Here is a 20,360-nt window from a genome sequence, read left to right as displayed (position 1 = left end):
AAAGTTAAGTGGGCCTACTTAAAGGGATAGTTCACCCAAAAATGAAAATTGATTGTTATGAACAAAACCGTTTTGGTACCACTGACCAATGCTCAACTGTGTGTGAGACAGAGCGGAATGCAAAAAATTTTTTCTAAGTATACTTCTGGCAGTGAGCGCGGAAAGACGCATTTGTGGATTTTGTTTTTAAGTGCTCAAGTCACTCGTACATGTGCTGTTGTATGCGGACCATCCCTCAGTCTCAAAATTTGGGCTGCATGCGGACGGGGAAAATTACGTCACGCGGACAATGTGGGCTTAAGTGTATGCATTCAGCAAATGCATAGCCTTACAAAGTAAACTCAATGCGATAACATGCATGAATTTAGGTGCTCAACACATGCAGAAAAAAGTTTTGTCTTTGTCTAATGTCTGCGCTATTTCTCTCTAGAAGTTATTATCGATAAAAATGTCTTTGTACTTGTTTAAACCAGAGTTGCACTCATAAACACGGGCGTATTGTTGTGACTAATTCTCTTCTTTTTTCGACTGTAAAACAATGCACATGGGTAGTGTTGCCACCTTGTGGACAAACAAATTTTGCAATAATAAAAAAAAGAAGCTCCAGGCGCATCTGTGAGGTTTGAAAAATCTGTCCGTGCACTAACAATATGTGAAGACTAACCTGATGATGAAATTTACATCATCCTACATAGGGCTGCCCCCTAATAGTTTACTAACCTTTAGTCGACGAGAGGAGACTTAGTCGACCAAAATTTTATTAGTCGCAGGAAAAAAAAAATCCACAGGAAGTGGCAAAGTCATGCAGTATGTGACAGACAGATCATTAACAGCTGGGCATCCAAACGCTCACGTAACATTCATCAACCTCAAATATGGCTTATCATCTGAAACATGTAAGTAGTAGCAACTTTACATGGCTGCTTACTTTAACGTTAACATAGATAAATATGGGCTATTCAAGTTTTTGTGCGGAGTGTGAAAGCTGAATAGTAGCTCGCTTACTGCATGACAGCTAACATGGAGGCGCTGGCGCGATAACTTGCACTTGAAATACTCTTTTGATTTTGGTCATACAGATAAGAGTAATACATCTTTTGAATCTGTGAAGAGTCTACTTTTATTTGTGTGCACTCACAATAACAACAAAACGTTGTGCTTTTGTAAAACAATGAAACCAAATAGGGTGCGATTTCATTCATATGCATGAAACAAATGGAAAAGTTCAGTGGGCCTACTTAAAGGAATAGTTCACCCAAAAATGAAAATTGATTGTTATGAACAAAACTGTTTTGGTACCACTGACCAATGCTCAACTGTGCGTGAGACAGAGTGGAATGCAGAAAATTAAGTCTTTCAAAGTATACTTCTGGCAGTGAGAGCGGAACGACGGAATCGGCGTGTGCGCACTAGTGGATTTTGTTTTCAAGCGCTCAGGTCACTCGTACATGTGCTGTTGTATACGGACTGTCCACGCAGTCTCAAAATTTGGGCTGCACGCGGACAGGGAAAATTACATCACGCAGATGGTGAGCGGACTTTGGGCTTAAGAATATGTATTCAGCAAATGCATAGCCTTTCAAAGTATACTCCATGCGATAGCATTTATGAATTTAGTAGCTCGCTTACTGCATGACAGCTGACATGGAGGCGCTGGCGCGATCACTTGCACTTGAAATACTCTGTTGATTTTGGTCATACAGATAAGAGTAATTTTAAATCTTTTGAATCTGTGAAGAGTCTACTTTTATTTGTGCGCACTCACAATAACAACAAAACGTTGCGCTTTTGTAAAATAATGAAACCAAACAGGGTGCGATTTCTGCCGTCTGTTTTTCCCTGACGCATTCATAATCATTACTTCTGCGCTGTGGCAAGCTTTACTTTACGTGCATGTGGCGACCAGGGCGGGCGAGAGCTGTGAGGGAACGGCGCGAGGCCGGTGGCGCGAGTGATAATGAGCGTCACCTGGGAGGCGCACCGGCCTTGAGTCCCTCACGGAGGAGCTCCGGGAGCATAAAAGGAGGAGCGACTACCGTGAAGGACGAGAGAGGACCAGGCCTGGACTTTATTTTATGTTTTGTTATGTTTGTGTGGCCGGCAGACGTCCGCGAGGGTCTGCCGGCATTACTTTCGTTTTGTTTGTTTATTTTGAGATTAAAGTTTTGTTGGAAGTTCGCCGGTTCCCGCCTCCTTCTTCCCACATTTACGAACCTCGTTACATTGGTGCCGAAACCCAGGAGGAAGGAGGGACATGCTGTCGGAGAGCCCTCGCTGCTGAGGGGGACTCGCTGCCAGCTGCCCTCAGCCGGAGGAGCCATCGCCGGCCGTCAGGAGGCGGTCGAGGATCGGCCGTCCACCAAGCGTCCAGTGCCATCGCATGTGGCACCGTGAGGAAAAGCCTCTCAGCAGGCTGAGGACCGAGCGACAGTGTGCCTGGGAACCGGACCCAGAATTTTTTTTTCCTCTTTCTTTTTCCTCTCTCCCCTCTCTCGTCCTGTCGCCCCCCTTGCTTCCGTCTCCTTTCTCTCGTCTCGTCTGTCCTTACCCCCAGGTGCTACGGCCGGCGAGACAGGCCCCGAGGGGGAGTAGAGCGCAGTCTCGGGAGTACCCCCCGGCCTGCGAGGGGCGATGGGGGTATGTGGCGGCCAGGGCGGGCGAGAGCCGTGAGGGAACGGCGCGAGGCCGGTGGCGCGAGTGATAATGAGCGTCACCTGGGAGGCGCACCGGCCTTGAGTCCCTCACGGAGGAGCTCCGGGAGCATAAAAGGAGGAGCGACTACCGTGAAGGACGAGAGAGGACCAGGCATGGACTTTATTTTATGTTTTGTTATGTTTGTGTGGCCGGCAGACGTCCGCGAGGGTCTGCCGGCATTACTTTCGTTTTGTTCTTTGTTTATTTTATATTAAAGTTTGGTTCAACGTTCGCCTGTTCCCGCCTCCTTCTTCCCACATCTACTAATTCTTCCGTCAAAATGGAAGACCCACCCTAAACTCACGTCATTTTTTGGGTCAGGATGCAATGTTGGAACATTGCGCAATTTTTGAAGCACCACAGAGCCACAATGTTTACACTTTTCAGGAAGGCAACCTAATAATGGCTAACTTAGTAATCTTTACACATTAAAATAGTAGAGTACTTGCGATAGTATGAAACAATTCCTCTCCTTTAATGCTATTCTTAGTCAGTCAGATTTCTTAGTCAGATTTACACTGGAAATGTTACTAATACATAATCAACCATCAAACACGCACACAGACAGAGAGAGAGAGAAAAAAAAAAGAGAATCATGTGGGTGTTCAATCAGTTCCTGTCCAAAAGTCATGGGTTTAAACATGCATTCCTCTTCTATTACACACACTCACACACTTTTCCCCACAGTTACAATGCTGCAAAACAAAGCAATAGTGGCCCATAGTGACTGGGCTGCTGCCGTTGCTATGCAACCATCCAAACGGAGTCAGTAAACACTGTTGAGTCTGCGTGCAGTCGAGTCTCGGCTCTCCTGTTTGTGCAATCCCCTGTTGCGTTCATGTCCTTTTCCATAAATTTGCAGGGCTGCACAAACAACAAGCACGCTATACTAACACAGTTCACTCACAGGTAAACCCACGGCAACAGATTCACATATGGCCTCACATACATTGGAGACACTTCACAATGGTGTATTTTAATGGGCCGATGGCCCCACTCAAGGCTGTGGTGTAGAGAGTCAGAACGTTTGGCTTTATGCCCAGACACAAATAGAGCAGTTCAGTGAGCACGTGCTCTCTTTCTCTCTCTCTTTCTACAACACTCTCCCAATCTCCCATGACACACTCATGAATGGCAGCAGGGGAAAGGTCAAGCCCACAGTATAGATATACAACATTACCTGACACATAAATCTAAATTTAGATTTTAATTTATTGCTCATTGTTTCCATTAAACAGCCAATGGGAAAATGTAAGTATGCATGATGGCAAACTAATCATCTTTTTAACATGATTACAGTCATAGAAGAGCCAAAGACATAGTTTCTCTTTATTAAATCAGGAAACTATGAGATTTCACTGTAAAAAGTGAGTATGCGGTGAAAAGCTGTGAAATGTGTCATCTTTTATTATATTGAAATGCTTTAGTCTCCCCTAATTTAATATGCAAACACAACCATAAAGGATTGGTTGATTCCCCCAAAATGTTTTGAGTTTCTCTAGTATGACATAGCAACAGTGGCTAAACCAATTGGGGGCAGGGCTTGTCTAGCCAATTGAATATTTTCACACAATCAACTTTCTCTTTAAATAGTTTTTTATTTATGTGTAATTTTTAATATGATTATGTAATTCGCAATGCTTAATGGGATTGTAGTTCTTTCCCTCATTAAAGTCATTAAAGGTGCCCAAGAATGCTTTTTCACAAGATGTAATATAAGTCTAAGGTGTCTCCTGAATGTGTCTGAAGTTTCAGCTCAAAATACCCCATAGATTTTTTTTAATTAATTTTTTTAACTGCCTATTTTGGGGCATCATTAACTATGCACTGATTTTTTCAGCACAGCCCCTTTAAGAGATGCGTTCCCTCTGCCACACGAGCTCTCGACTATATTACAGTGCATTTACAAAGTTCACACAGCTAATATAACCCTCAAATGGATCTTTACAAGATGTTCGTCATGCATGCTGTATGCATGCTTTGAATTATGTGAGTAAAGTATTTATTTTGATGTTTACGTTTGATTCTGTTTGAGGCTGTGCTCTGTGGCTAATGGCTAATGCTACACTGTTGGAGAGATTTATAAAGAATGAAGTTGTGTTTATGAATTATACAGACTGCAAGTGTTTAAAAATGAAAATAGCGACGGCTCTTGTCTCCGTGAATACAGTAAGAAACGACGGTAACTTTAACCACATTTAACAGTACATTAGCAACATGCTAATGAAACATTTAGAAAAACAATTTACAAATATTACTAAAAATATCATGTTATCATGGATCATGTCAGTTATTATTGCTCCATCTGCCATTTTTCGCTATTGTTCTTGCTTGCTTACCTAGTCTGTGCACAGATCCAGACGTTAATACTGCCTTTCCTTGTCTAATGCCTTGAACATGGGCTGGCATATATGCAAATATTGGGGTCATACATATTAATGATCCCGACTGTTACGTAACAGTCGGTGTTATGTTGAGATCCGCATGTTTTCCGGAAGTCTTTTAAACAAATGAGATTTACATAAGAAGAAGAAAGCAATGGAGTTTGAAACTCAATGTATGTCTTTTCCATGTACTGAACTCTTGTTATTCAACTATGCAGAGGTAAATTCAAATTTTGATTCTAGGGCACCTTTAATACTTTTTAACTGATCTTATGATTAAAGGTGCAGTTAGTAATTTTTTTATTAAAGTTTATTGTACTCTCACATGAGTTGAAGACTCTATTCATATTAGCAGCCTAATAGAAGTTTGAAAACTTAATAATAAAACATTTAATATAAACTTTTACATGGAACTGGTCGCCTCATGGGGGCTGCCATTTTGAGTTCACATGATTGGCTGACTACTACACTTCTGTTTATCTGACAAAAAAATACATCTTATCCATTTTGACTGCAATAAAGAAAGCAAAACACTGCACAATTGACTGCTAATTTCTAGATAAACCATTAGGTGTCATTATCCAAGACGAGTGTTATACTGTTATACTTATTCTCTCTCAAATGTTTTTCGTTTCCCAGAGAAACTTTACGTTTGCTCACAAAATGTTTGCGTTCCCCTGAGAAATTTTGTGTTCTTTCCGAGCGAACACAAAGTTTCTCGGGGAACACAAAACTTATATTTTTTTATATACTTATATTTTTTCCTCCAATCACATTACAATGTCCCTTTAGGGCCTCCATATTTTACTGAGTGCACCTTTAAAAGTTATTTTAATTAGTGTAAACTTAAAGGGTTATAGTTCTGTAGTCACTTTGACTATTTTAACAATGATTTTACTACTTTTCTCGACCTCGAAATGCATTGACGTTGCTACCAATGTGTGTTTCAGATACTCTCGGATTTCATCAAAAATAACTTAATTTGTGTTCCAAAGATGAACAAAGGTCTTAGGACTACATGAGGGTGAGTAATTAATGACAGAATTTTCATTTTTGGGTGAACTAACCCTTTAATGTATTCAAGTTTATTCGACCATACTGAATAATAAATTCAACTTGAACAACAACAACAACAAAAGAAAAGCTGTTCGCACACATATTTTAGGATTTTTGATTAAACATTTTAAAATAATAATAATATATTGTGTAATTTTGCAAACTCTGTCTACCATTTACTCTTAAAGGTGTAAGAATTTTGCAGTAAAATATCCAAAAACCACTAGGCCAGTATTATATATTTTGTTCGCTTGAGTACTTATAATATCCCAAATGTTTCCAACTATTTGTCAATCGTGAGAAAAATTGCAATTTTAACCAAGTCTCCGGGACGTGTGAGGAGTCGCCTGTCAATTGCGTCAAGGGAACAACTGGTTTGATATATTTATAGACAGAAAACTAATTGTTGTTATATAGTTCAACACATTTAGTCTTATTGTTTAAATCAAATTTTCTTGTTTTTTTTGCGAGTACCATGCTTTACCATGACTCAGAGAAAAACACTATTTTGTCAAGTAGCTAACATAGCATAATCAGATGCAGCTTAATTTTTAGTAACAGCAATACAGCATTTTCTCCATCATACAATACGTTTTAAAATGAATTGCATGCCATTTATCAACACAAGCCATCCAGCATTTAAAATGATATTTTAATATTAATCTATCTTACTGCAGTGTGTCTCAAACAAGTGTCTAACAGCAGCCACCGAGCGAATACACAGAGTAACATTATTTTAAACACTCTAAAATGTATCTAATATGATAAACAGAGCTGCGTTACCTCATACTCATGACTGGAAAAGCGGTAGCGGCGCCGGCGACTGTGACATAATAAAAGTTCTGCTGCTCGTGAGGCGTGTGTTGCGCAATCGCTCCAGCGGCCTCGTTCAGCTTCCACAACACTCGCTCCTGCTCTGTTTCACACTACAGCAACGTTAATAATCTCATCCATGAACATGATTTCTTCCCGAGTCCTATCCCTATTCTTTTGCACCGTCCATTGAAGTGAAAACCACAAGTCCCAAGATTCCACGCTCAAACTTGGCGTCATCAAGCCACGCCTTTGTTTTGAATAGGCCTCTAGCGACCTCTAGTGGACAGAAATCCTACATACTGCGCCTTTAATCAGAGCTTAACATTCATACATAATGTTCAGACCCTTGAACTTTAAGAAGAATTCATATTGTTTAAACCCATGAAATTTAACTTATTTTTTATAACCTCAACCTGTTGCATAAGGCCAATGGCCCTGATAGTTTTTTTTTTTTTTTCATTCTCATTCCTCTAATACCTGCAATACCACAGTGTCTGCCAGGTTTACTATGCACATTTTAAATAATCTAGTTCATCTGTCATAAAATGTAGCCTGTCACAGTAAATCCTAGTCCCTTGAGAGCAGAGAAAAGCTTTTTGTCAAGAGCCAAAATTACAAAAACTGGTTAACACACCCAACCACCATCATAAAGTTCATGGAATTGAACATTTCCTACAGTACATCAAGTGCATCAGTTAAATCTCCAGATTGTTGGTACATTTACGCGCCATGTACCGTACATGTCAGCACATAGATACTCAAGAATGTTGATCTGGAGATTTAACTGATGGACATGATGTACCGCCTATTTTGTAGACAGAAGCTGTTTCAAAGTCAAACTTATCTTGTGAATTTAGCTTGTTCCAGATCAATGTTATCAGGTGGAGGTGCTTTATGTCTGATGGGCGGGATCATTTTTCATGAAGGGAGGTAAATAGCTTATATCCGACTGTGGGGATGTTCTTGCATTGCCTCTTTAATTATTCAGTCAAAGAAAGTGATCCATTTGCCCAGTCAAATCCTGATACGGAGAGCTGTGCGACCACACGTCGTACATTTATGGCACATCTTTGTTGGTTCATGTTCAGTGGCCTTGCCTGGAAATGCTGAATCTACTTCTCTCTTCTTTTGATTTAAAACACTGCGGTTTAGAGTTTCTCTGAAAGCGATTGATCTACAGCAATTTTGCTGCATTAAACATGCATGAATTTTAATGACTGATCTGAGCCAGGCAAGTGTGTAACAGTAAAGCCTGTTTAGCCATATTGAGCCAAGAGAACTGGATGCATTTACATCTACAACCACCATGTTAAAATCCTTTTGGAGGAAGCAGTTGTACTCAGCTGAAAGCAATTTAACATACATCATAGGCCTGACTCATTCACTTCTCATAAATGTGGAATGATCTTAAAATATGTCTTGAAAACAACAGAGTCTGATTGTTAAAGGCACCAATCATAGCAGAAATACTTTGTAGCATGGCGCCATCAACATATGTTTCTGTTAAACATTCTACGGCAGAAAATTAAGTGAATTACAGCATAAGTCGTTCCCTGAAAGTTATTTATTTTAATTTCTATTTTACATTCGTTTCTCCTTTTTAGACTGTAGTGGCCAGCAAAACGTGAACTGCATCTATTTTAAGAGCAGAATAACAGGGTATATTTCGCCGTAAGCTCTGGGCTCACGTCATCTCAAACTCCATTGCTGAATAATAGATGGCATGTGCTGTTCTCTTATTCCCAGAGGAGCTTCCTCTTCCCTCAGGCACACGGAGATCACCTACTGGGAGGTTCCTGAACACGGTTCACTTATTGGCCAAATGGATCTCAGTCACTGCTGATATCCCTTTTTACTGCTCCAGAGACCCGGTCAAACCACATAAAATGTGAAAATGTGCTGGGTTGGGAGAGGGAGAGAAAAAAAAAGGAGTCTGGGGTTGTTTGCAGCTTAGGAAAGAGTATTATTAGTCGTAAAAAGAAAAAGACATTCTATGTATTCTACATTATTCTACGACATTCTCTGGTGTTTCTTCAACTATGCGCACTTTTGACCTTGTGGATTTTTACAAACAAACTCTATTTCTATAGTCACAATCTAGTATAATCATAATCTATCCTGGGTGTATTTCATTTGTCCAAATTAAAAATGTATTGTATGTAAACTTGTATTGTGTTTAACCACATTCTAATATGGAAATGATAGATGTGGTATAATTTATTATTATTATTATGGACTAAAATTCTTTCTTTCTTTTTTTTTATTTTCCCACTTTTTCCCCTAATTTGACAAAATTACAGCTTGATTGGAAATGATGCACAAAAATACATTGTTCACAAGTGATTTTTACCTTCAATTTGTTAGTTTTTTTATTCACAGCTCATATTTCATTTTAAACTCTTTACTGACAGACTTTTGTTTGGTTGTGGTGGAAATGATGCAACAACTGAGAGACTTTTTTTGTGTAAAAAAACAAACAAAAACAAATTAACACAATAAATATTGAAATTGTTTATTAAATTGAATCATCATGGTTTTGGTTTTAAAATGTAATAAATATTTTAAAAGTTTTAAAAAATATTTTAAAGTTTGCAAGTGGGACAAGGATAAAATAATAGGGTAAAATAATAAAATGTACACATATAGATTGCAAATTTATTGGCTTTATTGGCTTGGTTTCCATAATATGACAAATTTATTAGGGGAATTTTAGTTTTGGTAGAAATTACATCACAATTAAGGGTAGTAAAAAATGCATATATATTTGTTTATTTGTTGTGTTCTCTCTTTTTATTATGGATTTGTTAGATTTATTTTTTTTTTAAATACATTTTTAATTTATTTTTAATATTTTAGGATTAAAGGTCTCATATAAAATCTACATGAAAGTCATTTAAAAATGAGTAAAAATAAGAATAAAAATATGACCTTCTAAAAAGAAAAGAAAGTGAATCAAGTTTTGAATCAGATCTGAAGGTGAATCAGAGAACTCTAGAAAATTTTATTGAATGTTCACTGTCTGAAAACCAGGCGATGCCTGTTTCCTCTCAATGTTTTTTTCCCCGTGGTTTCCTTCCTGTAATCTGATCTATGAACTTTTACTCTCAGCATTCCAGGAATGACCCCCCCCCCCCTCCACCACCACCACCAAAACACACATCCTCCACCGCACAGCCATGACGAAATTCTCCACATATTGACTAAATGACTCGCATTCCAATCACTTCCACATTTGTGAACTACGATAATGTAGTTCAGCTCTATTAGTGAGTCCACGGTACAATACTGCACTCTAATTCTGCATTTTTATCCACGCGAGAGGCCCAGTCTCTAATGCAGTAACATGATAGGCGAGGGCCGCAGAATGAAAGCTTGGTTGCATATTGAGCCAGTTTAGAGTTGATCTGCAATCTTTAGTTGTAGTTTTAAGTCTTATCTCCAGCTGGCCAGAGGGAAAAGCTGTAATGGGATCCTGTCCTGCAGGAGAAGGGTGGGTAGGTGGGTGGTCGGAGAAAGGCTGGAGGCATTTATGGCCAAGGGGGCCGAAGGGTCTGGAGACTGAGATTCCAGCAAGTGAACCCCCCTCGGTGGATTGGAGGGGTTGCATTTGTGCTCAAGAGAAAGGGAGTGTGTGTTTGGGGGGCATAGCGCATTACTGACATACCAGTGAGGAGGTCTGGGTTTCACAACCATTCTCATCCTGTCTTGTTCACACACACACACACACACACACACACACACACACGCTGTTTTTTTTTCTACCCAAAGTTGGGTTGAGCCTGTTGGATCTTTTTCTTTTTTTTTCTTGAGTATTTGTGTTTCTCAGGCGTTGGATTATCCCACTAGAATTATTTTGGATGTTAAAGTCGGCATGAAACAGAAGTCGCGGCAATCTTTTCATCCCTATTGTGACGTATATTCAAGTGAAACGTGTTCTCGAACAAGAAACAATGCACGGCTGGACTTGATTTTGTTCATCGATGTAATGTCACTTCCTGTTGTATTCACTCTGACAAGCATGTTTGTAGGTAGAACCATCTATAAGGATGGATATAAGAACACTTTCCAATTTTATTTATGCATCATTCTCTTCAGTTGCGTACAGGTGACTCACACACATACACTGTGTGGGCGGGGCAACGCCTTCTTGCACCTTCTTCAACACTACAGAATAAATTAAATGCTTATAGGCCTGCATTACAATCTGGAATTGATTGGATTGTTGTGGTTTGCTATTGCTGCAATCTGAGAGAAGAGATGTCGTTGCAAGAGGGAGAGGAAGTTATTTTGATGAAAGATTACGAGGGCATATGCATTTTTTTATATAATACATTCTGCAACATTTAATTTCATATTGGCTTTAAAATATGTTCTCAAGAACTCTTTGTGTGTGTGTGAGAGAGCGAGAGAGAGAAAGTGTGTGTGATTCAGGTAAACCCTACATTATGGGTACAAAATGTCCCCACGAAGATGGGAATCTCCAAAATACTTGTCCTTGTGGGGACATTTTTTTTTTTTTTTTTTGTCCTCATAAGGAAAACAGCTTATAAATCAACTAAGGGATATTTTTTGAATATGTAAACATGCAGTAGTTTTCTGTGACCGGTAGGTTTAATATACAAAAGCATTATGTCTATAGCATGTCCCCATGAAACATGAAAACCCAGCATCGTGTGTGTGTGTGTTTATAGGAAGGTTATAAGGAGTCAGGAATCTTTCGGCTATCAGAAACTTGGAAAGGCAGTCTGAGGTCTGCAGTTCCCCTGTTGAACATCAGCCCAGCACCGGCTCAGATTTCAGCAACACACTGAACTTAAATTAAAACATTACTTTTAAATGTTAAATTGTTATTTATAAAATGTTTGTTAAATGAGTTTAAATGTACAGTAGGTGCATATGAATAAAAACTGTATAAAATTATGTATTTAGAACTGTATTTATAAACAAAGGATGTACCTTGTTAACAAAAGTTAATGTTCCCATTAAAGGGGACCTATTATGCCCCTTTCCACAAGATGTAAGTCTCTGGTGTCCCTAGAATGTGTCTGTGAAGTTTCAGCTAAAAATACCCCACAGATAATTTATTATAGCTTGTCAAATTTTGCCCCTATTTGGGTGTAAGCAAAAACATACCGTTTTTGTGTGTGTCCCTTTAAATGCAAATGAGCTGCTGCTCCCTGCCCGCTTTCCAAAAGAGGGCAGAGCTTTAACAACAACAAAGCTGGAGAATCTCAAGCAGCCAAAATGGCGATTGTCAGTAACGGTGTTCAGCCTTACATTGTTCAAACCAGAGTTGGACTCTGATGGAGAGACTCAGGAAGAAGTTACAACTTATAGAATGCATCTGGATGTTTCTGAATGGTTAATGGATAAATTTATGTAGTTGCTGGATGCAGACTATACAAACCCGATTCCAAAAAAGTTGGGACACTGTACAAATTGTGAATAAAAAAGGAATGCAATAATTTACAAATCTATCTAATAAATATATATAACATATCAAATGTTGAAAGTGAGACATTTTGAAATGTCATGGCTTCGGATTTCATGAGTGCTACACATTCCAAAAAAGTTGGGACAGGTAGCAATAAGAGACTGGAAAAGTTAAATGTACATATAAGGAACAGCTGGAGGACCAATTTGCAACTTATTAGGTCAATTGGCAACATGATTGGGTATAAAAAGAGCGTCTCAGAGTGGCAGTGTCTCTCAGAAGTCAAGATGGGCAGAGGATCACCAATTCCCCCAATGCTGTGGTGAAAAATAGTGGAGCAATATCAGAAAGGAGTTCAGAAGCCTGCATCTCTGATGGTATGGGGTTGCATGAGTGCGTGTGGCATGGGCAGCTTACACATCTGGAAAGGCACCATCAATGCTGAAAGGTATATCTAAGTTCTAGAACAACATATGCTCCCATCCAGATGTCGTCTCTTTCAGGGAAGACTTTTTTATTTTCCAAAATGACAATACCAGACCACATACTGCATCAATTACAACATCATGGCTGTGTAGAAGAAGGATCCAGGTACTGAAATGGCCAGCCTGCAGTCCAGATCTTTCACCCATAGAAAACATTTGGCGCATCATAAAGAGGAAGATGTGACAAAGAAGACCTAAGACAGTTGAGCAACTAGAAGCCTGTATTAGACAAGAATGGGACAACATTCCTATTCCTAAACTTGAGCAACTTGTCTCCTCAATCCCCAGACGTTTGCAGACTGTTATAAAAAGAAGAGGGGATGCCACACAGTGGTAAACATGGCCTTGTCCCAACTTTTTTGAGATGTGTTGATGCCATGAAATTTAAAATCAACTTATTTTTCCCTAAAAATTATACATTTTCTCAGTTTAAACATTTGATATGTCATCTACAGTATGTTGTATTCTGAATAAAATATTGAAATTTGTAACTTCCACATCATTGCATTCTGTTTTTATTCACAGTTTGTACAGTGTCCCAACTTTTTTGGAATCGGGTTTGTACATAGCGTACATGTTTGTCAAACAGAGCCATACACATCAGGCTAATGTTTATGATTGCTATCAAAAGCTGTGAATGGTCTAATATTTTTTTCAAAATGTCGCTCGGACAGAAACGCTCCTTTTTTATCAATCAAGCCTGTCAGGGTCAACTTGCAGGCTATCCAAGCTTATGAAACTCTAAACAGTGTTCTGTACTCATCTATGCAGTCAACGACAGAACAGTTTGCATGCTTTGCTCGAACTTTTGCCATGGCGTTAGAACTGGTACACTGTTTTCGCTTGCGAAAACAAAATGACAGCACCGTGGGTGGAAACGTGCACATTAAGGGGCGGTAATATAAGAATATATTATACGTCACAAGGGGAGTGAAATCTGAGCAGCTTGTTTTTTCACATCCTTGCAAAGAAAGGCTTGCTAAAACAAAGTTACTGGGTTGTCCTTTTTCACATCTTCTGGGTTGGTAGATGCACGGGGGACACGATTATAGCACTTAAACATGGAAAAAGTCAGATTTTCATGATATGTCCCCCTTTAAGTCATAAAAACAATGGCTCTGACATATTTTGTCAGTGCAACTTTCAGTTCAAACAGCTCAAACATGCATTTTAGTCCAGGACTAGCTGTGAAACCAAGGGCTAATATTTTTGTGCTAACATTTTGAGTAATTTTGAGAAACACAAGATAACTTTAAACAAACTTTTTTGTTTATAACTTTGAGAGAAACTTGCAAACAAAGCCAAAGTTCTTAGAATGTTTCCTGTTAGCAGGGTAGTTGTGTATTGTTTTTTACAAAATTTTATAGGATTTAAGTTCATCTGGAAATATTATCCAGGTGAAAATAAGCTAGCATGCTATATTCCTGTAAAAATGAACTGGCACAAATCAATTCATTTTGCTGAGTTAAATGAACAACACAATATGCTAGGTTTGAATAAGCCACGGTTGGATTTGTCCATATTTGACCCATGTGGGTTGCAAAACAATTTCTTAGAGCGTACACACCTTCCCCCTTTTTCTCATGCTAACTGTTGTATGATATCTAGCACATACTCTCACCCCCACCAGGGGTTTATGATTGCTTTTAACACATTCCTTGAATGTGCTAATGTAAGATCAGTTTCACATGATTAAACTTATAATCTCCATTGGTAACAGAGATGAACCCGTTGGGTAAATGACTAATGCGCAAGATGGAGTCTGTGGTTATGAAAGCGTTGTGTTTCTCACGTTTAGCAGTAGGATTGCTGTCTCGCAGCCGTATCGTATCACTTCTTGCCAGAAGAAGATGGAAAGGAAGCGCTGTTCTAGGTGAAGGGTCAGTCTTATAAAACAAATGTTTTCACATGCTTCATAAGTATCCCATGTTTCTCTCTGTCTCGTCACTCCCCCTGCTGTGGTATTATCATATAATACTCATATAATTATCTCATAATATTCTGTGGTAGAATATTATGAGACAGACCTCCTCATTGTTACGGACTGCATTCCCCATGATCCTCCCTGTCACTCATCAGTCCCTATATAGCACACACACACCATCGCAAGTGGTCTGAGAGCCTATGGACTCACTTACCTGCCTTACTCACCTGAGGATTCCTTTCATTACCAGACCAAAATTTTCCCAGTCATTGTCCTGTCAAGTCAATTATATCCTTGTCTGCTGCCCAGTGTGTTGTCGTCATCTTCGTACAACCTAAAAAAGAGAAAACTGTATCACTATCCATTACATTTTTCTGAAATCATCTGCCAAAGTCTCTACTCACCTGCTATTGTGTCTGTTTCTGCTGTTCCCATGTGTTGTTGATGTGTCATCATCATTGTGCCTGTGCCATACTATGACACAAGGCTGTAAGGGGGAGGGGGGTGAAGGAACAGTGAAGGAAATTCTAGGTCTAATAGGGTATATGTCGAATGTCACATTACCAAACCGGAAAACTGGTCTCATTGCATCCGATTGTCAGAGAAAGTGTTAACAGCAGTATGAACTGACGGCATGTCTGTGGACTTTTAAAGGGTTAGTTCACCCAAAAATGAAAATGATGTCATTAATGACTCACCCTCATGTCGTTCCAAACCTGTAAGACCTTTGTTCATTTTCGGAACACAGTTTAAGATATTTTAGATTTAGTCCGAGAGCTTTCTGTCCCTCCATTGAAAATGTATGTACGGTATACTGTCCATATACAGAAAGGTAATAAATACATCATCAAAGTAGTCCATGTGACATCAGAGGGTCAGTTAGAAGTTTTTGAAGCATCTAAAATACATTTTGGTCCAAAAATAACAAAAACTACGACTTTATTCAGCATTGTCTTCTCTTCCGGGTCTGTGTATATCCACTTTCACTCCACAGTGATGCTGCTTCTTCTTTCCTGTTTTACGGCGGTTGGCATCCAGCTTATTGGTGCATTACCGCCCCCTTCTGCTCCAGACAGTGACGCGATTAGGACATCCGCGACATGCACACCTACACACCATTTTAAAAAATATAGCAATACCAAAATACAAACAGTGTAGAATAGCTTGAATACAGCGTGCGTCTCCCTCAGACTGTAAACAAAGCTCGGGCGCACTAGATAACACGTCATCAGCGTCACTGTCCGGAGCAGAATGGGGCGGTAATGCACCAATAAGCTGGATGCCAACCGCCGTAAAACAGGAAAGAAGAAGAAGAAGCAGCATCAAAGTTTTTGTTATTTTTGGACCAAAATGTATTTTAGATGCTTCAAAAACTTCTAACTAACCCACTGATGTCACATGGACTACTTTGATAATGTTTTTATTGCCTTTCTGGACATGGACAGTATACCGTACATACATTTTCAATGGAGAGACAGAAAGCTATCGGACTAAATTTAAAATATCTTAAACTGTGTTCCGAAGATGAACGAAGGTCTTACGGGTTTGGAACGACATGAGGGTGAGTCATTAATGACATCATTTTCATTTTTGGGTGAACTAACCATTTAAGGTATTCAGCGAAACTACGTAGTTCACATTGTTATAGGTGTTTTATTCTATTAAATACCTAAAAGTTAGTGTGAAGAAGAAAAATTAAATAAGCTTTTTAATCTGCATATGCGGGGGACATCATTTATGCTCGTCTTTGCTCTCTCCTTTTAAGTTATCTTAAAAAAAAAAAAAACAGCTAATTTTTCATGAAACACATACAAAAGACCTAAACCGGAAGCGATTTGATGTGTTTTACAGAAAACGTAAGTTAGATTGCGCATAACCAGAGATCATATTATTAAAGGGAGATAAGAGGGTCTGTATCTATTGGAGAAAGCGTAACGGCTAACTTAATCACGTGCGGCACCTCTTAGCCTATCGTGTCGCCGTTCAAAACTCTTCCCTGCCAGTTAGCATTAGCCGTTACGCTTTTTTGGCTAAAGGTTGCATAACCCCATAGACCAAAGCCACTGCAATCCTGCGACCTTTAGCCAAAAAAGCGCAACGGCTAATGCTAACGTTCCGCCTCTGGCAGTACACAGGGAAGGAGACCAGAGGCCGTTTTTTGAATGGATGTCAATGGATGAGAGGCTTCACTATGCTGATTAAACAGCTTTTGTGAGGAAATAGCTAATCATTTAATTAATCGACAGCCTGTTCACTAATCTTTTATCTTTCATGTTTTACACTAAACAATACTTTCGTTGGGAACTATATGTAGATTTTAGCTTAATAAAAATGTATTTTTTAAGAGAAGGCCGACTAGGGAATGTTGCGACAGGTAGGACTCATTTACGGCATTACCAACAGCAAATGTGCCGCATTACTGTTTAACAGATAGAATAATAGATGTTGTGTCAAAGCCACTGGAAGGCAAGCCTGCAACCTTTAGCCAAAAAAGCGCTAATGCTAAGGCTCTGGCTGTGGCGGTACGCAGGGAAGATGTTTTGAACGGCGGGCACTGATGTCATTGCCATTACACAATAGGCTGAGAGGTGCCGCACGTGATTAAGTTAGCCATTACACTTTCTCCAATGGTAAGAGATACTATCTCATTTTCACATTTCCGGAAGCGGAAGTTGTCATAGTTGGGTATTATTCTATGGCGGTGAATGAGAGAATACTTTAAATATATTTTTTGTGCTTCCATTTGCTCAAATCGCAAAAGAAAAATAGTGTTTTCACAACTTTCAAAAAGAGGAAAAAGATAGAGAGCGATTGATAAAGGCAGTCGACGAGAGAAAGATGTCATTTTAACACCCTCACAGCAGTTTTAACTAATTTTTGTAATTTGATGCAAAGGTAATATAATACTAAGTATAGTGTTATAAATGTACATACGTTTTTTTTTTTTTTTTTACAATATTAATGACCCTTAAAACACATCATCACAGTCTGTGAAAAGGGCCTATAAGGACATTTTCAGGAATTCACTGTAAGTTGCATTAGATATAAGCATAATAAATGTATAAATGTTTGTAAAATAAATTTCTAATATACAACCCAGACTACATTACATACAATGAGAGAAAGCATGGTTTCATGCAGTGAATTATTGGCTGTTGAGAGCATGAAATCTTCAAAATAAGACAGACATTTAGACATTTAACAATAATATGTATTATTGTTTTGAATAAAAAGCGTTTTGATACCATGCTAATTCGCCACAATGTCCAGTAACGCTGCATAATCTTGGTCCTGAAGCAGTCGAGAAACACCAAGTACTTTCTCTGATGATTATTTGTGAAATCATAAACAGGAAGAGAAACTGCTAAGCCTTAATGACAGGTGGTTTTAATATAGGCTGAGACTCAGCATATCTGATTTGATTAGTAGAGAGATCGATTTCCACAGGAAGTCATCCTACACCACTCACTGTGCCACTTCCTGTTGGGGGCTGTAGTTGCTCAAGTTTCACATAAGAAACAGTTTCATACCAGAAACAGATATTGATCTAATCGGAAGATGATTTAAATGCTAAGCCTTTAGGTTGTCACATATCATATCCGACAGCTAGCAAAACTGCATGCTCTGCCCTGATTTGGGTGTTGCATCTGTGTCACACCCCATATCTCTTCACAGGACATTTCTGCGGGTGAGAAGGATGCTGCCACCCTCTGGAGAGCATTTAGTTTTTTGCCAGGACGAGAGGTCTCCTTTGAACTTTGCCCTGAGGTCATGTCTGACTCTCCAAGCGCTGGAGTCCTGTAGGGATAATTACTAGAACAGACACCTCAGCAGCCGTGGAAACACTCAGGAGCTCCGCTGTGATTGGTGGATGGGCTCCTTTCTACTGGTCATATTCTGAACTCTGACCTGCCGAGAATTTATTGTGAAGTAAATACTGACACAATTCTGAAGTTGTCATAAATGGTATTTCTTAATTAATTTCGAATCAGTTTGAATTATTATTTTAATGCACTAATGAAATAGCTTATACAAAATAATGGTAGGATTTTAATTAACGGTAACAGAACAAATTTCATTACATCATTCTGAAACATAGCAGTTCCTTTCACACTGTGCTTATTAACCCCGGGTTATCGTCGTTCTTAACACCGCTTTTAACCTCGGGTAAAGGAACGTTTCATACTTGTAATTTAGAAGTGAGGTTAGCACCGCTTTTTACCCAGAGTTATGAAACCCTGTTCCGGAGCAGAGTTAGCCCCTCACTTTTGCCTTACCTTTATATGTCCATTCAGTATAAACTTGATGCTAAGGCTTGGTAAACAGGTCGCATGCTGCGTTTATCCAATCAGTGACACTGACAGGGTTTAGGAATGTACAATTTGAAACGTCATCCTATGAATACCCAGGATTAATTGTTAACCCTGGGTAAATTATGAGCAGTGTGAAACGTGAAGCAAGATAACCCAGGATTCCGTTTACCCAGGGTTTAGAATGACCCAGGGTTAATTATGTCAAGTGTGAAAAGCCCTACTGAGAATTATTGTGATGCACCAAATGAAGGAACATATTTTATGAATATTAATAAGGGCTGTCAAACGATTAATCGTGATTAATTGCATGCAAAATAAAAGTTTGTGTTCACATAATATATGTGTGTGTGTACTGTGTGTGAATATATAAATACACACACATGCATGTATATATTTAACAAACATATTTATATATAATATATTTATACATGCACAGTACACACACACGTTATGTAAACACAAACTTTTATTTTGGATGTGATTAATCGCGATTAATCGTTTGACAGCCCTAAATAATGCCACTTCTTAGTAGTTGTTGTTTAGTGGAATTTTATATACATAAAAAACAATGTGTTTGTGAGGGCCTGTGACAATGGCTGCATCCAAAATCACATACTTCTATTCTATGTAGTAGACGAAAATCAGTATGTGACGAAAGAAGTATGTCCGAATTCGCAGTACTCATAAAAGTGTTGTCAAAAAGTACTCAGATGACCTACTACTTCCAGCGAGATTCTGAAGTGTGTACGATGGACACTTTATGAGGCCATGGGGAAGCAAAGTAACTGACGCTGATAGGTCACATGATAATGACAAAATGGCGAACGTAGTACTTCCGGATTAAATTCATACTACACATATTCATACTATATAGAGCAGCCATGAAGTAATTGCTTAATCAAGTACCTACTCAAGAGAGTATGTGATTTCGGATGCAGCCCAAGTGTTTTTATTTCAAGTCCAGTGTTCCCCCTAGGGGTCAATGGAGGTCCTGCAGGAGATCTGTGGGCAGATGTGTAAAGGCAGGAACACACCAAGCCAATGGTCGGCCGTCGGGCAGTTTTTGTTTGTCGGCCGACTAAGTTTTCTCAGTGTGTTCCGCACCGTCGGCTGAAGTTGGTCCTCATCGACTTTTTTTCGGCCGATTCGAAATGTTGAATCAGCGTCAGAGCTCGTCGGGCCATCTGATCATTCTGATTGGCTGTTCAGATACTGCCACCTGCTGGTACAGAAAGACATTTCATCTCACGCAAT

General features: G+C 39.1%; 1 protein-coding gene across 1 annotated transcript in view; it reads right to left on the bottom strand.

The window, feature by feature from the left end:
- The window catches only part of rbms1a (RNA binding motif, single stranded interacting protein 1a), a 45,301-nt gene extending 30,174 nt beyond the window's left edge, over nucleotides 1-15,127 (bottom strand). The window contains exon 1 of the mRNA XM_067388370.1: nucleotides 15,021-15,127. The gene's annotated coding sequence lies outside the window, so the exon portion shown is untranslated. The remainder of the gene's footprint in view (nucleotides 1-15,020) is intronic.
- Between the last annotated feature and the right edge of the window lie 5,233 nt (nucleotides 15,128-20,360).

Source organism: Chanodichthys erythropterus, chromosome 6, assembly GCF_024489055.1.
Source record: "Chanodichthys erythropterus isolate Z2021 chromosome 6, ASM2448905v1, whole genome shotgun sequence".
NCBI classification, from domain to species: domain Eukaryota; kingdom Metazoa; phylum Chordata; class Actinopteri; order Cypriniformes; family Xenocyprididae; genus Chanodichthys; species Chanodichthys erythropterus.
Note: the sequence above shows the minus strand (reverse complement) of the source record. Positions and strands in the feature narration are given on the sequence as shown.